The following is a 13737-nucleotide window of genomic DNA, read 5'->3' as shown; positions in this document are numbered from 1 at the left end:
ACTGAAAACATGAAACCATGAAAGATTTCTCCAGATGGCAGGGGGCGGGAAACGGAAGGGAAGGACAACCAGGTAGAAGAAACAGCGCGATGGGCTTCCCTGGTGGTGCAGTGGTTCGGGGTCCGCCTGCCAATGCAGGGGACACGGGTTCGTGCCCCGGTCTGGGAAGATCCCATATGCCGCGGAGCGGCTGGGCCCATGAGCCATGGCCGCTGAGCCTGCACGTCCGGAGCCTGTGCTCCGCAAAGGGAGAGGCCACAATAGTGAGAGGCCCGCGTATCGGAAAAAAAAAAAAAAAGAAGAAACAGCACGACAAATGCATGGAAATGCAGAAGAACACGGTACAAGCAACTTAAGTAGGTGGAGAGGAGATGACGAGTGAGAGAGGAAGGCAGCAGATGAAGGTGAAGAGCTAGGAGCGTCCAGGTCTCACTGAAGGGTGTGAATAGTATCCTATGGGTTTGGAGGCCACCGAAGAACCTTAGCCAAGGAGGGCCATGTTCAAATTTGAGTTTCAGGAAGATATTGCCAATAATGAGAATATATTTGAGAGAGACAAGATCGGAGGCTATCGTCTTGGCCAGGGTAAGAGATAATCAAGACCCGGCACTAAGGCAGGGGCAGTGAACTTAAAGGGATGACATCTAAGAACCAACCACCGAGGAGGCGAAATTCCCAGCCTAGTGAGCGCTTGGATGTGGTTGGTGTAGAAGAGAGTATAGTCAAGGAGGAAGGACAGTCTTCATGTTTGTAGCTTGAACTAGAATGGTAAGAACTATGAGATGGAGGGACGGGAGCGAAGGGAGGAAGGGGGGAAACAGAGCGGGGAGGCAGATGGCTCACTTGGGGCGTGTAATGTGAGGGGCCCTGGGGACTGCAGTGGTGGACAGGAAGCAGTGGGGCCCACAGGGCTGGAGTCTGGGCTGCACATACACATTGAGGAGTCATAAAACACATGTCCTCTGAGAAAAGATAAGCTGCTTGGGGAGAGTGCATAGGAGACAGAAAGGAAGTGCTTTCAGGATGGGCCTCCGAGAACTATCACACTCCGGGGGTGGAATGGGGTTGGGGAGAGTCCAACAAGAGAGTATGGGAGTTTCACAGCATCCTAGCGGGGAGGAGGAGGAGGAACTGTCAATCATTCCAACTGCTACCCAGAGGTGAGTGTGATGTGGGTAGATGCACGTCCACTGGATTTGATGACTGATGAGTCTTTGCAATGGAATGACAGGGGCAGAGGCCTGATTAGGATGGGGTAAGAGGTGAATGAGAGACAAAATGGAGACAGCAAGGGCAGATCATTCTTTCAAGACCTTGGCTCTAAAGGGGAGAAAGAAGGTGGTAGCTAGGAGGCTAGAGGGGGCCAGGGAGTGAAAAGGATTTGTTCTTGCTGTTTTGTTTTAAATAATGAGAAGTATGAGCAAATCTGTATGAGACAGGGAGTGCATACACGCACAGCCCAAGACACCGGATGAGGAGAGGCTGACGCTCCGTAAGACTCATGAGGAAGTAGGCAAGGATGGGATTCTAGAGCACACGACCTTATGTAGGAGTAAAGGCAGGTCCACCGAAGTAAATGAGAAGAAAGGAGGAGGTAAGATGTCGATGCTCATATGAAAGGGAGTGGCTGGGAGGACAGCTGGAGGGACTTCACACCCACTGTCCTCTGTCTTCATTAGGAAGCCCAGAGGGAAAGGTGAGGGGCTTGATGTGGTGGATGGGGCTCATGGGCATGACAGACGAGGACTGAAGAGTCGAAACTGATTAGAGATACTTAAAAGATTTAATAACTAAGATATGGTCGCTGCCCTTAGGGAGCTTACATTCTGGTGGGGAGACCAAATGAAGTATTCCTCTAATAAATAATAAATCATAAAGAAATAATTCTTAAAGATAAAGTAAGTGCCCAAGACTTGCAATGCCAAGACAGGACACCCAACTCGCGGAGCTGCTTCTCCGGAGTAGATTGCGGAGGTTAACTCTTTGTCCTGGGGTAGAGGAAGATTTCATCCCAGGTGTAACATCGATACATTAAGAACAGGGTGCTTGTGAAACAAGCAAATCAGTAGGCTCTGAAAAACATACCCCTTTCTTTTGGATGCAGAACATATGTTGGGAGGTTTCAGAGATAAATCTTTGTTTTATAAGATTCTTCCAATATGTACAATTAAGTGATGAAATGAGGACAAAGAACAATGAAAAAGATGACCAAAATATAGCCCACCAACTCTCAGACCTTGCTGGAGCAGGGTGGGTGTGTAAATCAGTGCATCCGAATAAAGAGCAGTTTGGCAACATTCAGCAAAATCATTTTAAAATAACATATCCGTCAAAAGATTGAAACACAACCAAAATACTCATCAGTAGCAGACCAGTTAAGTCAGTGTGGTACCTCCACACAACAGAATATGTATGTGGCCATTAAAAGAACTGAGTAGTTCTATACATATGGATATGGACATATCTCCAAAATATATGGTTAAAGGACAATTGTAAGATACAGAACTGTGCGTACAGTATACTGCTGTATGTGGGGAAAACCATACAGAATCACTTACATTTATTAATGTAAAGAGTATTTCTGGAAGAATACTTGAGAAACTAGAACCAGTGACTGCCTCTGGGGAGGAAAACTTAGTTTTCACTGTATTTCCTTTTCTAACTTTTGAATTATGTCTATGTACATGCGTTACCTATTAAAAAAGCCAAGTATTTTAAAAATAGCCTCTCATTTTGAAAATATAATTCACTGTACCTGGAGATAACCAAAAAAGTCAAACAGCTGTTTATTGACTTTTTCAATGATGCAAATAATTTAATAAGCATTCCTAAAGAGCACAGCACGCTTTGACATTTTAGGATCACTCTGATCTTAACGAAGATAAGGAAATATTTTCCTAAAGCATATTACATCATGAGCATACCAATAAGAGTCAGAAGACGATTTAATTTTAAAATTGAGCCAACTAAGTTTTGTATGTGCATGTAATTCAAACAAAGCCCTTTTGTTGCATTCCTAACCACAAACAAGGAAGCTTAATTGCGTGGGATGGGTAGGCTGATGAAACTGGAACTAGCAAGTGGCACGATGTCCTTCTTAGATGGTTTTGCCCTAACACACAGAGAGATTCAGGAATGAAAGCATATTTTGGAGAAATCTACAATAAAGCAGTTCACGTCCTTCGAGCAGTATTCACTGATCACCTACTATGCGCCTTCTACCCTGCTGAAGTACAATTGGAGCTCTGGGAGGTCACAGATGCCCTCAAGGAGTTTATAATCTTGTTGGGGAGCCTCAGATGCAAGAAAAAGTATTAAAGAGCATCTAAGTATTACTCATTCACTCGAAAAATGTCTGAGTGCCTACTGAGTGCCAAGCATCATTCCAGGCACTTGACACACATTTTCTCACTTAACCTTTAAACTGTATCTTTATGACATAGGACCATTAATGAGAAAATGAGGTCATCAAGAGAGACTAAGCAACCCATCCACCGTCACAAGGGTTTTGAGGAGCAGAGCTGATATTTAAACTCAGGCATCTGTCCCCGGAGCCTGTGTTCTTAACTTCTGAGCAATGAGCAGTATAAAAGAGGTGAGGTGGGCAGAGTAGAGAGACGGACGATTAACAAGTAAGCAAATAAACAGGGAATTTTCATGTAGTTATAAGGGCTCTGGAGGAAATAGAACTGGGTAATGTGAGAGTGTGACCGGGGATCAGGGACAGCCTCTTTGAGAGAGTAACACCCGAACCAGATCTAAATGATAAGAAGGAATCAACCTTGCAAAGAGCTGGGGGCAGAGTATTCAGCGCACAAAGCAAAAAAGAAACACAAAGGCCTTGAGGCAGGAATAAATGTGCGGATTTCAAGAAGCAGAACAGACTGTAGCCCAGAGCCTTGGGAATGAAGAGCGGATGGTAGGAAAGTCATGAGATCATACTGGGCCGTGCTAGCTCCTGAGGATTTTGGTTTAAGCACCAAAAAGCTCCCTTGCTGCCAGTGATCGAGAATGGGGTCTGAAGTTGGCCAAAAGGCCTGGTAGGAGAGTGGGACTTCGGATGACCCTGAAGCACTGGTATGCTTTGGATAAATGGAGAAGGTCACAACCACCACTTGGACAATAAGAAATTCTAAGAGTTGGAGTTAATTTTTTTGTTGATGCTGTTCTTTGATGAGCTGTTATGACTGAGACTTTGCTTGGGCTCTTCTGGGTGCACTAACTTTATAAACCATGCTAGTTATCAACTGGACATGAGTTGAACATGTAAAAATACCAAATACACTCAATACCGGCACTACCAAATAAAACATCATGTGTCTTAATTCACTTACTAACCCCCATCTGCCATCATTTGTTTAGTGCTATAACAGACACAATGCTATAATAGACAACAAAGTCCATCATAACAAGATTCTAGTCTTACCCACTCCCCCCAAAAAAGAAAGAAAAAACACTAATATCAATGTATTCTGTAAATTAGGTTTATCAGAATTAACATATCATGGATTTGGGTTGAGAGCCTTCATGATATAATTACTAAACACTTTGAGCTTAGCAGGGGATAAAACATGTTTCTTAAGGTTCTTTTGTGTATCACCGTTATTTCTTTTCCTATTTTTCCTCATCTTTTAAAAAATTATGAAATACTTCAAACACACATAAATGCATTCAAGTGAATATAAAAAACACTCGTGTGTACTCATTACCAAAATTTATCAAATCTTAATATTTTCCCCAAATTTACTTCAGGTATTGTTTTGAATAGGTAATTAATTCACACAGTTTAAAGAAAAAAGATCAAAGCCATTAAGAAGTCTTACTCTCCTTCTCAGCCCTCTCCACCCATTTCTCTTCCCCCTACAGCAAACCTCTGTGGTTAATTTCTTATGTATGTTTTCCAGTGCTTTGTTATGCAAGTATAGGCAAATATGAACAAATCTCTTTTCACCCGCTTCACAAAAGGAAAGCTATGTGGTGTTCTACCCCTTGCTTTTTTGAACTTCACAACATCTGTTGTAGATCATTCTATATCAGTACTTACAGAGCTTCCTCGTAGCTTTTTCCCCCCCTTTTAGCTGCCTGGTATTCCATCGTGTGCATATAACATTTTTCTTCAACCAGACCCTTTTTTGCGGACACTTTTTGATTTCCAGTCTTTTGTTATTACAAATAATGCTTCAGTGAATAACCATGTCTACACACTGTTTTCTGTGTCCACACATCTGCAGAAATTCCTAGAAGTGGAATTGCTGGCTCAAACTAAAATGCACTTGCAATTTTGGTAGTTATTGCTAAGCTGCCCCTTTCATGCTTTAAAGGGGAAACAAACTTAACATGAATAATTAAATGTCATCGTGCAAGTGATTCTTAGGGGGGATATTGGGGATATTATAATTACACCTTCTTTAGTATATTAGAATAGATGATTCATATTTGAACAACAATGCCTTTCTAGGCATTTCCTGTTTATAGGAAGATTATGCGCCCCAAACACTGATGATAAAAATATACAGCCACTGAAAACTAAGACCAAGTTAAGATGCACTGGGCTGTACTCATAGCACTGTTTCATTCATAGATCCAGACGAAACTCTCTCTGGAATAAATGAAGAATCACCCTATGTTGAGATATGTTTTTTTGTTGTTGTTTTTTGTTTTGTTTTGTTTTGTTTTGCAGTACGCGGGCCTCTCACTGTTGTGGCCTCTCCCGTTGCGGAGCACAGGCTCCGGACGCGCAGGCTCAGCGGCCACGGCTCACGGGCCCAGCCGCTCCGCGGCATGTGGGATCCTCGCGGACCGGGTCACGAACCCGTGTCCCCTGCATCGGCAGGTGGACTCTCAACCACTGCGCCACCAGGAAAGCCCTGAGATATGTTTTCTACATGTTCACAGGAGACGGACAAGCTCTCAAGAACTTTCAGGGTTGAAAACACCCATTATCTTCCAAAATGTAAAAGAAGGTGTAATTGTCCCTTAGCACATGGTTGGCAAAGACATTGCTTTTGAGATATCCTTTGGCCCTTTTCAGCATCCCTAAACTCTAGTTTCTATGACTACTGGGCTACTCAAAGCTATACTTCGACTTTTTGGATTCACAGAAAAATCTAACAGGCAAACATTTCTGAGGCTTTTATAATGGCCTAATGTCTGTGTCTTTAAAAAGTGGTTCAGTGGGTAGAAAGGTATGCGTTAAGTAATATAACCCCATGGCAACACACAGTCCTGTCTGGAAAGAGAAGTTCTTTTCAAAGGTCACATCCTGATAATATGCCCTGGGGACTTTTGGCTTTGGCAACTGAATCACAAGTAAGAGTGAAGTCGGCTAACAGACAGACCACGTAAGACTCTAACATCTAAAATTTGCATAAAAGGTAAAAAAAAACCCTTTTCGTGTAAGATACTTTTTTACCCCATTCCTTCACACTGGCTCCAACATCATTTCACCACTAGTTAATCTCCTCCTCACTCTCCATTTTGAAACATTTTTTTAGATTAAATTTTATTGGGGCTTCCCTGGTGGCGCAGTGGTTGAGAGTCCGCCTGCCAATACAGGGGATGCGGGTTCGTGTCCTGGTCCGGGAAGATCCCACATGCCGCGGAGCGGCTGGGCCCGTGAGCCATGGCCGCTGAGCCTGCGCGTCCCGAGCCTGTGCTCCGCAACGGGAGAGGCCACAACAGTGAGAGGCCCGCGTACAGCAAAAAAAAAAAAAAAAAAAAAAGATTAAATTTTATTGATGACCACACGGAACTATTACCATAAAAAAGAGGGCATAGCCATGGGGGTGGGTGTTTTTCACTTAGCCACCAATGGGTGATGATGTTGAAATGCCTTTTTTCTCAATATGCCCCCCTTTCTTCCCTCCTCCCCTCAACTCTGACATCTACAGAGTAATCAGAATACTCAGCTCTCCTCCCCACACTTCAACATCTGCCTATATGTCACGGCAGAAATTGACACGAACACCATAACATCTTTGCCCTGTAACAGCATTCATGTTTGTTTTTCTTTGATTTTCAAATTCAATTACAATAGACTCGCATAGCATACATAGACTAGCATAAGCGCTAATTATCAACAATTTCTTCTTGTCAACTCTCAATTTGCAACTGGGCATTTTATTTGTTGGAGGAAGGAAGGAGGGACTGGTTTTTACTGATTTCTTGAGATATCAGATATTATGATTTAAAATTTTTCTCCTCTACTACTTCTCTGTGTCATAGAATATGTTGCCAGGGCTGAAAGAGAAATCCCTTTCATGCTGTTTGTTTTTATCTTCCACACAGAGACACATGCAGACATCCACAAATATATGCTCACGGATCTCAGAGAGAATGACACAGTTACAGAGAACCAGAAACACTGTGTGTGCCCCAGAATTGTTTGGAGCCTCTCCCAGAGGACCGCTGTTGGGCAAATGGGGAACAGCTCAGCAGGACACGATGAAGGTGCTCAGGGCTCTTGCCCTCCACCCAGGGGGCTGCAGGGCTGAGGGCAGGAGGCGCAGGGTACCCACCACTATGGCTGGACACCCTCCTCCTCCGTGTGTAATCCCACAGAAGATTGTCCTTTGAGGGTTTAAAGGATACCCTTTACACCACATACCAACCAAGACATTTCAAAATCAAGCTAATTAACTTTTATGCAATGCTTAAAGTATAAGCTAAATTTCATTTGCCAAAACAGTAACGAAAAGTTTTTGTGAGGCCGACGCCTTACCTTTTGGTAGTGCCTTTTTTCTAAACACCATCCCATTCAACAAAAACAAATAAATGCTCCCCAAACTTCTAACACTAAAGACACTGAATTCTCTTTTGGAGTAAGTCATGCATTGTATCGTGTTTTTCTCTTCTCTATTTCACTTTCTCCTCATTTAGAGGAATAGGTTGCAAGTGAGAAATTAAAGGCAATGACAACAAAAGAAAACAAAAGAAAGGACAGAAAGCATTAATTTTAGATAGGGACCTTAAACAATGGTCAAAAGAAGGATCCATATTTTAAAATCATACCAGAAAAGACCCGAATGAAAAGAATAGTGAAGGTTTTAAGGCAAAGTGGATGAAAACTTTATGAACACTTGTTCCAGCCCCTCAGTTCCTACCTGCCAGCATTTCCATAACTAATTTCACAACAAGGAGGAGTTTAACCACCACCACCACGATTCACACATAACCTGACACTGCTGGGGAGAAAATTATAAAACTCAGAAGAATGCTCTCTCTTATTCATTCGCCTTCAAGTGAAAGGATGCCAAATTAAACTTGAAATACCAGCCCTGGATGCCTCTCTTTATAGATGTGTTTTATAATCTAAGCAGTTCCTATTTTCTTTTTTACCTTTTACATGGTATAATAACAAAATGAATGCCCGTAATAATAAAATAAATATTCAAGTCACCTGGAGATCCAGAACATTACCACTACTGGTGCAGCCACCGGTCCTTGGCCATATCATATTTCCTTTTAAGTAAAAGCATCTAGGGATGCAAACACTGGCATTAAGCATAGCTCTGAACAAAAATTTCAAATCAAAGATTGTATAAGGATAAAAGCTGAATTCAAATTATTGTGAAAAAGGGAAAAGATAATCAAGTATCTAAACCTTCAATTGTGATGGAGGTAAACACTGTACACCCAGCAATCTCAATACGCACTTCTTTTCATGTAAACTCAAATGAGAAGACCACACCTTTTCTTTAATACTGAGACTACATTTGCAGGTTCCTTTTCTTTATACAAACGTTGGCAATGAGAATAGAGAACCTGGCTACTAGTACATAGATAAGTAGCCATTCCTTGTGAGAGAAAGAAATTGTTTATTTGAAATTCCCCGGGGAAATGGGGAAGCAAAACCATGAAGTACACAACAAAGAGCAACTGCTAATCTGAATGAGATAAAAAGCCACTCTAAATACGTACATCATAATATGGTGACTGTATATATAGGAGAGAAAATGATTGAAAATTCCCACACAGAAATATTAATAGTACACTGAATTACCCGAGGTGCTCAAATAATGAGAATTTTCATGACAATTTAGAGAAATGGGCTTAAATTTAATATGTCATTGGTTATTAATTTTTCTTTATAAATAGACATAGCACAACATCAGAAAGATATCTGTGAAAGGCTTATCAGTTGAGAATCCTGCAATGCAAGATTCAAAACCTCATTCTAACATAATAGTGGGCTTACCTTGTGGCAAAGAGAATCATCCTAGATAACAACCCTCTGGCCAACTGCATGTCATATTCAGGAGAGGGATAAAAAGCCATTTCACCCTGTTAACTGCCCTTTCTGCTCCTCCCTGGGCTGCAAAGGCTTCTCAACGATTCCATGCAACTCCCATCAGACAGCCTGAACCGCCTGGAACTCACTAAGCTCCATGCAAGTGGGAGGGACTCATTCCCAGCCACCTCTGTAGATTGCCAATTAAAATTCAATTCCTGCTCTCTAAGAGGGAAGAAGAGAAAGTGACTCTTAGTAACTTTCCCGGAGAAGAGCCACCATCTTAGACAATAGCACACAGCTTGGGAATGCCAGAATGCTATTCCGTGGGCAGGAGGAGGAGGGAAGCAAGGAAAATCATCTGCTGATAACATGCATCAAACTGCAATCAGGAAGTTTCCTTTTTTTTTTTTTTTTGCGGTACGCGGGCCTCTCACTGCTGTGGCCTCTCCCGTTGCGGAGCACAGGCTCCGGACCCGCAGGCTCAGTGGCCATGGCTCATGGGCCCAGCCGCTCCGCGGCATGTGGGATCTTCCCGCACCGGGGCACGAACCCGCGTCCCCTGCATCGGCAGGCGGACTCGCAACCACTGTGCCACCAGGGAAGCCCAGGAATTTTCCTTTTTAATTGCTCTTCTCTGATAAACCTGCACCCTCCTCCACGTGCAAAAATGCCGCTGTCTGCAAAACTGCGTGTTGATTGCTTTAAGCTTCCCACTCTTTGGAGGCTACTGAAAGAGGTCCTACAGCAACATCCACTGAGGCTTGCTGAGACACACTGTCCTGAGCTCACTAAGTCAGGAGGACGAGGACAGAACTCACTGCCAGTGGAAGTGCAAGTGCCAGCTGCTAACCCTGCTGCCCAAATAAGGGTGAATGAAGAGTCAAAGCCTGAGCGTCTATGACCCATTCATCTCAATGTACTTTACAGAGCACATATCACCATGTATGGTAAGTGCTTACTGATTAGATGAGATGGTCATTATAATGATGGCAGTGACTGGTGGTGGAGAATGAGGATGGGACAGGAAGCTCATGGAGGAAAGCACTGGCTTGGAAAATCTTGAGTCTTAAGCTGGAACATTTTGTCTCTTGAACTAACTCATTGAACTACCCTAGCCTGAGGCTTGACAGATTTTAGGGAGAAGTTCTGCCGAGATAAGTTAGATCATGGGACTCCTACTGACAAGTCAGACAAGAGAGAACTCAGGGATCCAAGCACAAAAGGAAAGGTGGGATTGGATGTGTGCGAACATTAAGCCCTGGACCACTAAGAGCTTCTCTCTCTCTTTACCTTGGTGGTTTGGCTGGTCTCTGTATATAACTGGAGTGAGGGTGGAGGGGAGTTTCTTCCTTTTGCTCTTTCCTTTTTCTTATAAATAAGTGAGAAAATCCTTTCTGGCTACTTTCTCCATGAAAAAGGAGCTACACATACCCATGACCCACTGGACTTGGAATTAGCTCATGAGGTGATCCCAGCCCTTTTCAATTTCAAAATCCGTGTAGGCTTCTGTGACCTGTCATGAATTAGACTTGCTCAGTGCCCACTACTAACCTTCCACCTCAACACCTGTGAGACTCCTCAGATGATAAGCACATCATGTCTGCTCTGTCTAAAGACATCAGCACCTCACCCCTTCCCATATTTCAAAACAGGACTTAGACCACAGCCAGCTTGGAAGAATTCTTAGTGGCCAAAGCTGGAACAATTTGAGCAATAAAATAAATAACAGTATTGGATTATAACCCACAGAATAAAATAATAGGAAGGAGTCCTTACTGATATAAATAGTTGGATAAATAAATAAGTGGAGGAAAGAGACAGCTCTTCCTTACAGAAGACTTCCAATTAATAAATGTGGAAGGAATTAAGGAAATACAGACTCACCTTTAGAACATTACAGTAATAACTGTCACAGACAATATCCGTTGATAGATGCTAAAATCAGTGGGAGAAAGTTTGAGGAAAACCAGAATATTTGTACAGCCTCAAAGCTATCTTCTCTCTCAAGATATGTGTTCGTTTACAAGGAGACAAACAATAACTTTACAGTGAGGAAACCTGGCAACTTCACCTTAACCAGGTAATCAAGGTTAACATCACCAGTAGTAAAACACTGACACCATGTAACCCGGGAGAGGACACACTAAGAAGGACACATCACTTCTCTGGTATTCTTGCCAAAAATGCTCAACCTCAATCCAACCATGAGATAGTATCAGACAAACCGAAATAGAAGGCATTCAACAAAATAAGTGGCCCATACTCTTCAAAAGTGTCAAGGTCATAAAAGACAAGGAAAGACTGAGGAAGTATCACAGATTAGAGGAGACTAAGGAAACATGACAATTAAATACAATGTAGGATCCTGGAATGGAAAAAGGACATTAGCGGGGGGTGGGGGGTGGGAGGGAAGGTGAAATCTGAATAAAGTCTATAAAGCCTTATAGTCTGTTGATAGTATTACACCAATGATAATTTCTTAGTTTTAATATTTACACTATGGTTTTCAAAGATGTTAGCATTAGAGAAAGGTGGGTGATGGGTGGATGGGAAATCTCTGTACTATTTTCACAGCTTTTCTGTGAGTCTAAAATTATTTCAAAATAAAAAAAAACAAAACGGGCAGGATTTGGGATCCGAATAAATTGGATGAGAACCACACCAATTTCCAAGTTTAGTCCAACATCAGTAAGACCTGGGTTGCAGAGACCTCAGAGCATAGGGAAGAGTTATGAGGTGGACTATTGTAGGGGCTTATGATATACTTTTGGAGACAAGACACACACAAGTAAAAATCTTAGAGTATAAGTAGAGTAAAAATTCCAGCCAATAGGACATGAGCGGGCGTGAGGTATGCAACATCCAGGTCATGACGTTTTGAAAAGGAAATTGCTTGCCTATCTGCTCCCTTACAGTCTCCCTTCACACAGACACAGCATCATAAGCCAGTTTCGACCACGCTGATGAGGGCAACCCCAGCTTGTTTTAAAGATAATCGCTTCATGGTTCTAACCACAATCTCTGCGTGGTTAGGATGCCAACTGGACACACATTGAGGTTCATTTGTTTCATCCAACTGTTAAGGATTGTTTTATGAAATATTTCAATTGTTTCAAGCTCAAACCCAGGTCTGTGTGATTCCACTCTTCATGCTCTTAACCTGCTCTTGATCTGTCTCCTAAATTCAAACCAAATCTGTTTCATCTCTTGTCCCACCACCACTTGCTAAGTTCAAGCCTCGATCATTGCCCACCCAGGCCAGGGCAATAACTTCCTAACTAGGACTTTCTGGCCTAAAGTACTTTGGCACTGATGCTACATCAACCTACACACCTCAGTGGCGTCTTGTTAAATAAAAGGCTCTGACCCTCTACATTTTGAAGATCCTAGGAGGCTGAAAGGAATAGCAGTAACCTTGGGGATTCTTCTTCTTCAGGCTGTCCCTGGAGCAACCTTTTGCCAGCTGCTTCCCTTATAGATGGAGTTTTCTGCAAATCTCAGCCTGTCCTCAACTGGTATGTTCAAACTTCTTTGGAATCCTTTTTTCAAAGAAAACCTTACAGAGAATCTTAATGTAGATACCATATACAAGTGTTGTTGGATTATAGGAAATATAACAAATACTTTAATGTATATTTGCATATCCATAAACATGGGTAATTGCACAAATCTAAGTTTATAATGTTTATTTATTTCTAATCCAAGCCCACGTGTCTACATGAAAGAGCCACGACCCCCAAACTGAAATCAGGATAATTGAAAACAATGATAACCAACATCTACTGAGCGCTTATGATGGGCTAGGTACCACTCTAAGTGTTTTATGTATATTAGCATTTTCAATCCTTTCAGCAACTCTTTGGGGTAGATTAGTTATTAAACTCATTTTATAGATTGGAAACAAAGTTTAAATAACTTGCCTGCAGTTATCTATTAAGTGGCAGAACCAAGATTTGAATTCCAGGTAGCCTGATTCCACAGACAACCCCCGCCCCCATCTTACTCACTATATTATACTGCCTTTCATGCTGGCACACAGACTTATGTGACAGTGATGAAAGGCATGATGAGAATGATAACCGGAACATCATTCTACCACCACCTAATGTTTACTTCACCTGACATTTATTTCTTGTTCCGCAGGAGCGGGGCTCTGTGCTAAGTGCTGAATACCTTATCTCATTGAATTCCCACAGTTGTCCTAGGAAGTAGGTTCTGTTATGCTGATTGCTGAGGCAATAGGGTGGAGTGGCTGTGAGCTCAAACTGCCTGGATTTGAATCTACTGCCTCCTAACGAGATGCCTTTACACTAGTGCAAACCTCACAGCACTGGTGTGAGAATCTGATGAGGTATGCAAAGCCCTAGCACATAGAAAGCACAGATAAGGAGCTTCAAATTTTTTTTTTTTGCGGTACGCGGGCCTCTCACCGCTGTGGCCTCTCCCGTTGCGGAGCACAGGCTCCGTCCGGATGCACAGGTTCAGCGGCCATGGCTCACGGGCCC

At 42.6% G+C, this 13737-nt stretch overlaps 1 protein-coding gene across 8 annotated transcripts in view; it reads right to left on the bottom strand.

Moving 5' to 3' along the window:
• Positions 1-13737, bottom strand: part of SHROOM3 (shroom family member 3) — a 197439-nt gene that overhangs the window by 47677 nt on the left and 136025 nt on the right. The gene's annotated exons all lie outside the window — the stretch shown is intronic.

This window comes from Globicephala melas, chromosome 5 (assembly GCF_963455315.2).
Source record: "Globicephala melas chromosome 5, mGloMel1.2, whole genome shotgun sequence".
NCBI classification, from domain to species: domain Eukaryota; kingdom Metazoa; phylum Chordata; class Mammalia; order Artiodactyla; family Delphinidae; genus Globicephala; species Globicephala melas.
This window is presented reverse-complemented; position numbering and strand designations above follow the sequence as displayed.